The sequence below is a fragment of the Hordeum vulgare genome, chromosome 6H, assembly GCF_904849725.1.
Source record: "Hordeum vulgare subsp. vulgare chromosome 6H, MorexV3_pseudomolecules_assembly, whole genome shotgun sequence".
NCBI classification, from domain to species: Eukaryota; Viridiplantae; Streptophyta; class Magnoliopsida; order Poales; family Poaceae; genus Hordeum; species Hordeum vulgare.
The window spans coordinates 103,853,802-103,862,906 of record NC_058523.1 but is presented as its reverse complement, the minus strand read 5'-3'; the positions used below and the strand labels follow the sequence as shown (position 1 = coordinate 103,862,906).

The window sequence follows — 9,105 nt, the reverse complement described above, 5'->3', positions numbered from 1 at the left end:
CCTTATCAACTAGAACATGTGGAGGGGAAGACGCATCAGCCAAGTCCTCATCCTTCTGAGAGCCATTGTAAGAATCCTTGTGCACATCACGAGAAGAAACTCCAGGCTACACGCACAGAACTAACAAAAATGAAAATAAGATGGAGACAACCAATATACAAAAAAAAACACAACCATGCACCAGCAGTACACATTTAACAAACAGGAGGTATACATTTTGAAAGAAAAAAATACAGGTTCAAGAGCACAAGCACGTAGCAGAACAACCATGAGAGAAGTACTTATACATGTCCAAGTCCAACGTCACCAGATGCATGAATACCAGCAGATTCCACTCCAGCCTACATAAATACAAAAACAAAGAATGAGAACCAGTGCACATAAATACAAAAAAAGAGGTTCAAACGGACAAAAAAAGACAACATACATTATCATCGACCGCACCAGCGTCCTGTCTGTTCATTTCTTCCAAAATGTGCTCAGCATCCTTCACATATTGAGCGCATTTTACTTCATGTGAATCCTTCAAGTGAGCAAAAGAAGACCGAATATTCTTCACTGCAATCTTCAAGCCTTCAACCATGCCACAGTCAAAGTTGTGCACAACAACAGTATCTTCTTCGCGGGGGGCATGGCGAGAAGGGAAAAATCCAGCAATTGTCCTCAGCCTGTCACCAGAGGTTGGTAAGTCTTCAGTTAACTTCAAAACCTTCACAAGAAGCTCATCAATCTCCCCATGTTTTTTGCCACCAACAAATCTTTGTTCAGAAGAGCTTCTAGTATCAAACATCCGACGAGCTTTGAACCCGCGTGTAGGCGGCGGCTCAACATCACAGGTGGGAAGCTGGCTACAGATAGGCTCACAGAACACACCATGACTGCTAGGCCCCGCATCAAAGCTACCACATAGCCCTGGAGGAGGACGGTAGTACACAATATCACCTGACGCCTTCCACTGCAAAAAACATAAAAATGGAAAGAAATCCACATGTGAACACTAGAAAGTTCAAATTTATAATGACTACAATTTATGTTTAAAAACTAATGCACTAATTGGGAGCCTCCCAAATTTTTAAGTTTCCACATAAATATTTCCCTTGAAAACTATGTCCTTGTTGTATAACTTCATTAGGTCCTTGTTCGTCAGGAATGTCGCACGTGGCGTCAACGTGTGCATAACTGAAAATCTACGAAGCTTGAAGCAATCAAGATACATAATCAGGGGCACAATGGCACAACCTTCTGCACAATTCTGCTCACTACCATTTGTGTGCCACTTCACCACAGCTACCTGAGGCTCATCAACAACAAGCTGAAAACAGTCCATCTGCGCCATAGCCGCATAATCCCTGTTCTCAACCATGGGAGCAACCCTGCCCAAACGAACTATAGGCCCGGGGCACAGCAAATTCGGATGAAGTATCAGGAAGAATACCTTGACAGCAGGATCAACCGTCACATGATCATCATCCTCTACCAACTCCGCTAGCTTCTGAACCAAGTCCTTGACACCTATACTTTGTGAACGGATAAAACCAAGCTCATCCTTGAGGGTAGACAATGATTTATCATGGCCACTAGTAGCAGGCATGGGTGTAGTGCGAGGTCCCAAAGGAAAACAAAAAATATGATAAACTGCAGCATGATTGACTTGAAGAACCATGTCATTCCCAAAGTCCATTGTAATCATCGTAGGGTCAATCATGCCCATCAGATAGCACATTTTTCTATACTGTCAACTCAAAAACAACATCAAAGCCAGCGTACGGTGTGCTTCTTTCAATAAAGCAACAGCTTTGCACACAGTGGGGAGGGACAAAAGAACGATCTTGTTAAATAGAGCATCATCTCCCTCGCTGCGATCTACAGTCCCCTTCCCCTTACTAGTATTCTTCCTCTGTGTAAAAAGAAAATGCAGTCCACATTAGAAGGTTAGCCACATTAGAATGACAATGAAAGAAACAAATGCAGTCAACTTCAACAAACCTTTGCAGCAACATCCGCCTCCCTATCAGAGTCAGCATCCACATCATCACAGGGCCGCTTAGGTTGATTCTTAGATGGAAAACCATCTTTTCGTATATCAGAATGAACATCCCTCACAAAATCACCAAGCACAAAGTCATCATCGCCAGAGTTGGGGCTTCACTAACATGTGATCGATTCTCCTGAGGATCGTCTGAACTAGCTTCAGCAGCTCTCTTACCAAGGTTCTTCTTCCTGCAAGCAACACGAGGACTCTGCCAATGAGTACAACCTTCCTCGGCAATAGAACTCAGTCTCTTCTTGAATTTAGCAAATTTGGCAAACTTGGCACCATCTGCATGCCTCCTCTGCTTCTCTTTCTCCACATACTCATTTGAATCACATTCAAACCTCAACTTTTTCCTGTGTTGCTTCAACTCATATTCACGAAACTGATCAGGGACCATCCACTCTAGCGTAACTTCCTCCATGCCATCAACAGATTGCGACTGAGTTTCAGAGAAGAGGGGACACCTAATGCTCTGGTCAAAGCTCACACCAACGTCGCCCTCTTCAAAATAATGGTTAATCAATTGAGTAGCCTCCTCAAACCCACGCGCCCCAGCATTAAAACCACACACTGCGTCAAAAAATGAAGTTTGACTATGATCATTAAGAAGTGTGCAAATAAGGGAACAAATGCAGTACACGCATATATATAAATGCAGTGCTACATACCACACGCTTAATAAGAAAAGCAATGCAGTTCACAAAAATAAATGTAAAGGAGTTAACACATATACATACACAACCTCAATAGAACGACAGTGAAGTTCACACATACATGAAGTGGAGTACGTATACAAATAAAAAAGCAGTCCTACACACACTAACTACATGTTTGTTTCCAAAAAACCTCACTGACTTCAGAAAGGCAGAAGAAGTTTGCACAAACATCAAGTAAGCAGCATACACAAAAAATGCAGTGCTGCATAACATAGGCTAAATAAGAAAAGCAATGTAGGTCAAAAAAATAATTGTAATGGATGTAACCCATATGCATACACAACCTCAATAAAGCGACAATGAAGTTCACACATACATGAAGTGGAGTACACATATACAAATAAATGCAGTCCTGCACACACTAACTACACGTTTGTCACGAAAAAACCTCACTAACTTCAGAAAGGCACCAGTAGTTGGTACAAACATCAAGTAAGCAACATACACAATAAAAAACGTGCACATCAAAAGTAGCAAGTACATATAAGATCAATGTAGTTCAAAACACACAGGACACATATGAAATTTACAAAAGAACAGAGTAATACAACCAATTTGGAAAACTAAATAAGAAAAAGAACAAACAACATACCAATAGGAGCGGGCGCACTTATAGGAGAACATTCAATCGGTGAATTCACTTCCTAGTCAGCCTTACCAGCATGATCCTTGCCACCAGTAATACAAGTACCAATTGGCGTATCAAGAACAGAATCATTATGAAAAGTGCCATCAAAATCACCTAATGTAAAGAAACAAAAAATAAAAACATCACATGACAAACAATGCCAACCACGCTGAGAAGTAACACACCATAAACAAAATATTCAGGATGAACTAGACAAACCTTATAAACAAGACAAAAAATAAACAAAGGCCCAATCAAGCACTCCACATAACTTGAACTCCTCCATATACTCTGCTAGGGAAAAACATGGCGTTTGCATGCAATGCAAGGACGAAGTGCCAAATATCGGAACAATATCGATTAAAATGATTAAACCCTAGATGCACCTTGCTCTGCTAATAGATCCCACCAGACTAGCGACTACAAATAGAGAACAAATTGCCTCCTCGCGCAATAAATAAATAAACAACATTAGAAAAAAACACAGCCACTACGGGAATCAAACCAAGGGCTCGATAAACAGACCACAACCAAGGGGATGAACTACGGGCATGGAGGGTGGCGACTGGAGCGGAGGGGGAAGGGGCAAGGGAGCATTGGGGGAAAGGGTTGGGGAGAGGAGGGGGCGGAATGTAGGAATCTAGGCCAGTGGAGCACGGTGGTTCCACGGCGACGGCGGTTATTGCGGGTGACGGCGGTTTCAACGAAGGGGAGAGGTTCTGGGAAGCTCTGCAAGAAAGGGCACAATTTTTTCTCCGTTCTGTCCATATAGGCTGAGAAATAGGTGTGTACCTGTGAGGCTCACGTGTGTCGGCCTCATGCGAAGGGTTGTGTAAAACGGGCCTATGCAAAACGGCCCGACTAAAAAGGACAAGAATGTTCAAACCAGATGTAGTTCTCTGTGAGGGAAAATGAAGTTAGGACGATCAAACAAAGAAATACATGTAGTTCGTATACAATAGTTAAACTCGAAAAAAGTCTACCTTCAAACAAGTGTCACAAAACAAACGAAAAAATCAATCTAGCCCCCCCCCCAACACCCCTTAAAACCGACCCCCTTGCCAGGAGTTGCATCAACTGCACGCAAAAGATGCAGTCCGCTTATATCCATAATGAAGTGCATCAGTATAGACAAAGAAGTACGTTACCGAAAGCAATGCAGCTCGGTCACCAAGTTTAGACACATATAACAATACAACACCCGTCTGGATAAAACATTGTGGTTAAAAAAAATTTGATGAAAATAAAATGAAAACCATGGTAAAAAAAACCACGTTCAGAAACAAGCGCCCGATCCCAAGCGTTTCCATTCGCCATGAACCCACGATCAGATATGCAAAACAACCCACAATCTACACAACCGCATCGAACGCGAGATCATGCACATCATCCCTTGTGGCAAAAACTCCCCCTTAAATACAGACCCGCAACAAGGCTTTCTCGTCCACAAAATCACAAGTTGTCATTCTGCTACCACCAAATCCCTTCCTTTCCTCAAAGTCCAAGCGGTACACATATATCGATGATGGGGTTCGTCAACGAGTACAAAGACGTGCAGGCCCATGGCAACACCAAGTTGTGCATGATCCACACGAACGACAAGAAGCAGACGGCGACCTCCCTCGAGCACTACGAGTGCCACCTCAGACTCCAGCGCCACAAGATTGTCGGAATCGATCTAGAGTACACCAACGAGCCTGACGAGACATAAAAACCCGCCATCGTCCAACTCTCCATCGACAAGACTCAGTCGATGCTGCTCTTCCAACTAAGCGCTGCTGAAAGGTGCACCTTCTTCGACAATTTCCTCGCTGACCCGAGGTACACATTTGCTGGCTTCTCCATCGATGGCGACAAAACCAGGCTCGAGCGCGTTAACTTGGAGGTGACCAACATCATCGACATCTAGAAGAAATGGAGGGTGCCCAAGGCCACCAAGGATTTGGACTCCCTTGCGGACGTCGCCGGCATGCTCGTCAATGACTACTACAAAGACATGAAGAAGAAGATCACCAACGAGGAGCACAAGCGCTGGGGCTCCCTGCCCCTATCCAAGAGGCACATCGAGTACACTACAAAGGACACATACACAGCGTACGAGATATGGAACCACATCACCCTCACCCAGGACGGGCTTGCGCAAAGCTGAAGAAGGAGGAGCCACCCATGAAGCGCGCCAGGAGATGGGGAGACTACATCTGGTGAAGAAGTGCGCGAGGAGCAAGGGAGACTGCATGTGCCGGCAAAAAAAGTATCTACAACATTGCACGCATCATTTTAGATTTATCATCAAATTTGCTTTCTCTTGTTTGCTTACGTAAAGTTAGTTTGCTTGTGATCACTTTCTTTTGTTGAACTTTGTTTGCCTGTCATACAAAATAGTTTGTAATGATGAACTTTGCTTGTGTTATGACTAAGTTTATTTCAGTTAAAAACTAGAGTCCAATATTAGATCATACTACAGTACATGCAAAAGCTAGAGTTCAATATTAGAACATACTGCAATGCACGCGAAAAGTATGTGATTCAAGCTGTGCACATACGGAAGAAGATGGAGTACACAAAATAGGATGCATGGAGTGAAAAACTGTGGGCACGTGTACTATAATATTATTATTAATGGAGTACACAATGATATAACAAAAAAAGCACTACACGCCCCTATATTAAAAATACAAAACAAGAAAAAACATGAATAAAAAATTGGACGAAGATGTAGTTCACAAACATGATGCACACAATAAAAAATGCTCCTGCATTTGTAGTGCGTACTGAAGGCGCATGCGGTATATTATATTTGATGAACGCAGTGCACAATGATCTGGCAAAGCATGCTCTATATTATTAGGAGGAAATGGATGAAAAAAAATTGACCGCCCAGGTGCAACCAGGCCCAAGCCTATCAACACAAGCGAGTACAAGCAACGATGTGTGGGGCCGGGCACACAAGGGCCCACAGGTCAGATATGATTGTGCTCAGAGCCCCGTGTATAAGTGCCCATTAGGTATACGGAGGAGTTCGGAATGATTGCCTCGCCACGGCTTATAAACTGGTAGTGGTGTTTCCCGGTGGGCGAGGTTGGACTAAACATGAGCACATACACACAACGCATGGGGAAGCAAACCATACTTGGATCGAATAACTATTTGCTCCAGAACAGGCCCAACACACAAGAGAAGCCACTATAATAAAAAACATCACAACATACCACAAAAAATCATGGACGAAAAATAAAATAAAATGAGTAGAAAAATAAAAACAATAAAATAATCCACATAATATGGAGTTCGTCCACATAGGTACTTGTGGTTCGCTGGAACGAATTAAGCAGTTCTGTTAAACACATAATGCAATGTAAGAAAAAAAAGAAATCACATAAGCTCTCAACCCAATTGTAATACTGTTACAATGCGCAAACCTGCTGAATAGAGACAAAGACGAATGCAGTGCATAATGGCACTCAAGCCATGCAGTTCTATTATTCTTGTACAAGAAGATCCGAGCATCAAAAAAATGCAATGCACCATATGCAGACAAAATAAGTCCATTTTCTGTATTAGAAATAAAACTTCAAAGAAAAAGAAATTCAGTTCGCACATTTAAGCCATGAAGTCAGTGTCTTCAGAAAGTGTCTTTTTTGGTTTGAAATGTGTTTCCATTGTACTACGTGCCACCTAAAACAACATTTAATATTGTGAAACTGCTTACAAAAAGCCCATCCACTCGTCCTCCACACCTACACGACAGACCCCTCTTCTTCTTATCTCCAAAAAACAGATCTAGGGTTCCACCAACTCACCCTCCTGCTTCCTACCATTCACCGGAGCTCACCATGGAAGACTCTTACTGTGGATGCTTGGATAGGATGGTGCCGATAGCAGAGGCATGCCTATACTCTGATGGTGTGGAGCTCACTCAATCTGAGGGACGCAACCTGCTCTCATGCTTGCTCACCGCGAGCCGTGGGTTCAAGGCCCCATTTCTCCATTGTCTCACAGCTGTAGACGTGCAAGATTCATGGGTATGTCTTTTGACAATTTCTTCTTCGCCATTTTAGGTTGCTAATGAACAAATAAATCTATATTTCCGCCACGTTAACCAGTGTGACAAATAATGTCTAGATCTGTATTTTTACAAGGTCGTCATTAATTAACACTACGTGGTTCCATCTATTTTTCTTTCGCTCCAAACCCACTAAATGTACATACTAATTAGATCAGAAACTATCAAGATGGAACACAACAACAGATCAAAGTTGTTACATCAAGCATTAATGCAGTTCCCTTTGCGATAAATTGTTGTACGTATTAACCGATATAACGGTGTGGTACTCCTAAAAGAATACCATGTATTTTACAAGAGCTAGAGTCCAACTCAGTTCACATTTTGATTCAAAATTTGCAAAGGTTTCTTTTAGTAGTATCCATATTTCCAAAAAAACTGAGATCTAGCAAACTATGTGGTACTAACTCATACAGACTCTTTTTCTGTCCCTGCCCAACTAGAGAAACTGTCGTCCACAATAAGGTTTATTACTCCAAGATCAGGGAGGCTTAACTTGGAGACAGTGCACAAGAATGGCTATGAACAAATGCAAGCTAACTACCACATTGACTCTGACGGCTGCTTCAACATAGCTGTTGGTTGGAAGGAGTTTTTTTCCCTTAATGGATTTGAGGCGGGAGAAGCGGTGATAGTGATGTTCTACAAAGAAGAACAAACTAAGGGCAAGGAGTTTGTCCCTGTGACATTTATGGATTTTGAACTGAATAATGTATAAGTTAAAGCAAGCCCCTTGTGGCACATCTGTAATGCTTGCTTATGTTGCATGCTTTTAAGATTATGTTTATCGGACAATGCAAATCTATGTTCTTGTGTCAGTTTGAATGGTCCCCTTTTCAATGAATGTGAACTCATCCGCACCAATTTACTGCTATTTTCACAAGCTGGTTGTCGAATTGTAGTTCAAATTACTATAGTGCGGCAAAGCAACATGTGTCATGTACTAATGCTTTGCTTATACTATATGCTTTTCAAATTATGTCCATCAAACGCTTTCAACCATACCTTTTCAAAAATATGCCAAATAATCGAAACTATGCAGTTAATGTATCCTGTTCAAAAAGAAGTGTAGATAGTACGTGGTTCATAAGAATTGTTATAATAGCATTAATACCACAAAAATTATACTACCAATGTAGTACAAAAGTGCAAAATATGCAGTTCTCTTAAACATATAATGCATTTTAAGAAAATAGAAAATCATATAAGATCTCAAGCCCACTCCAATATAGTTACAATGAAGTCCACTACTAGCAAAAATACAGAACTTCAACCATTAAATTAGAAGTTGTACACATCCAAATACGTGGGAGAGTAACAGAAGTGAAAATTCCACCCATAGTTCTATAATTCGACTAAAAATTGCACAGTGACACAATTCTGAAGAACACCCGGATACCCCGTACACAATTAAATCGAAAACCATGGCCACTCGGATGAACAACATATGTTATTCCTTCAAAAGAAAATAAAAAAATTGAAGATTACATGCACAACACAATGAAATCAAACAACATAGTGAATTAAGACAAGATTGAAAAAGGATCGACCACTGAATGCAAAAAAACAACAAAGAACAGAGGAGCGGACGGAGCTCGTACAATCGGTTTTACTAAAATTGAAACATATTTCCTAAAAATTACAAAGATTGTAGAGTAAAGTG

At 41.5% G+C, this 9,105-nt stretch overlaps 1 pseudogene; it reads left to right on the top strand.

Moving 5' to 3' along the window:
* The first annotated feature begins 4,904 nt into the window (after positions 1-4,904).
* LOC123406110 lies at positions 4,905-5,584 on the top strand (annotated as a pseudogene).
* Positions 5,585-9,105: the final 3,521 nt, after the last annotated feature.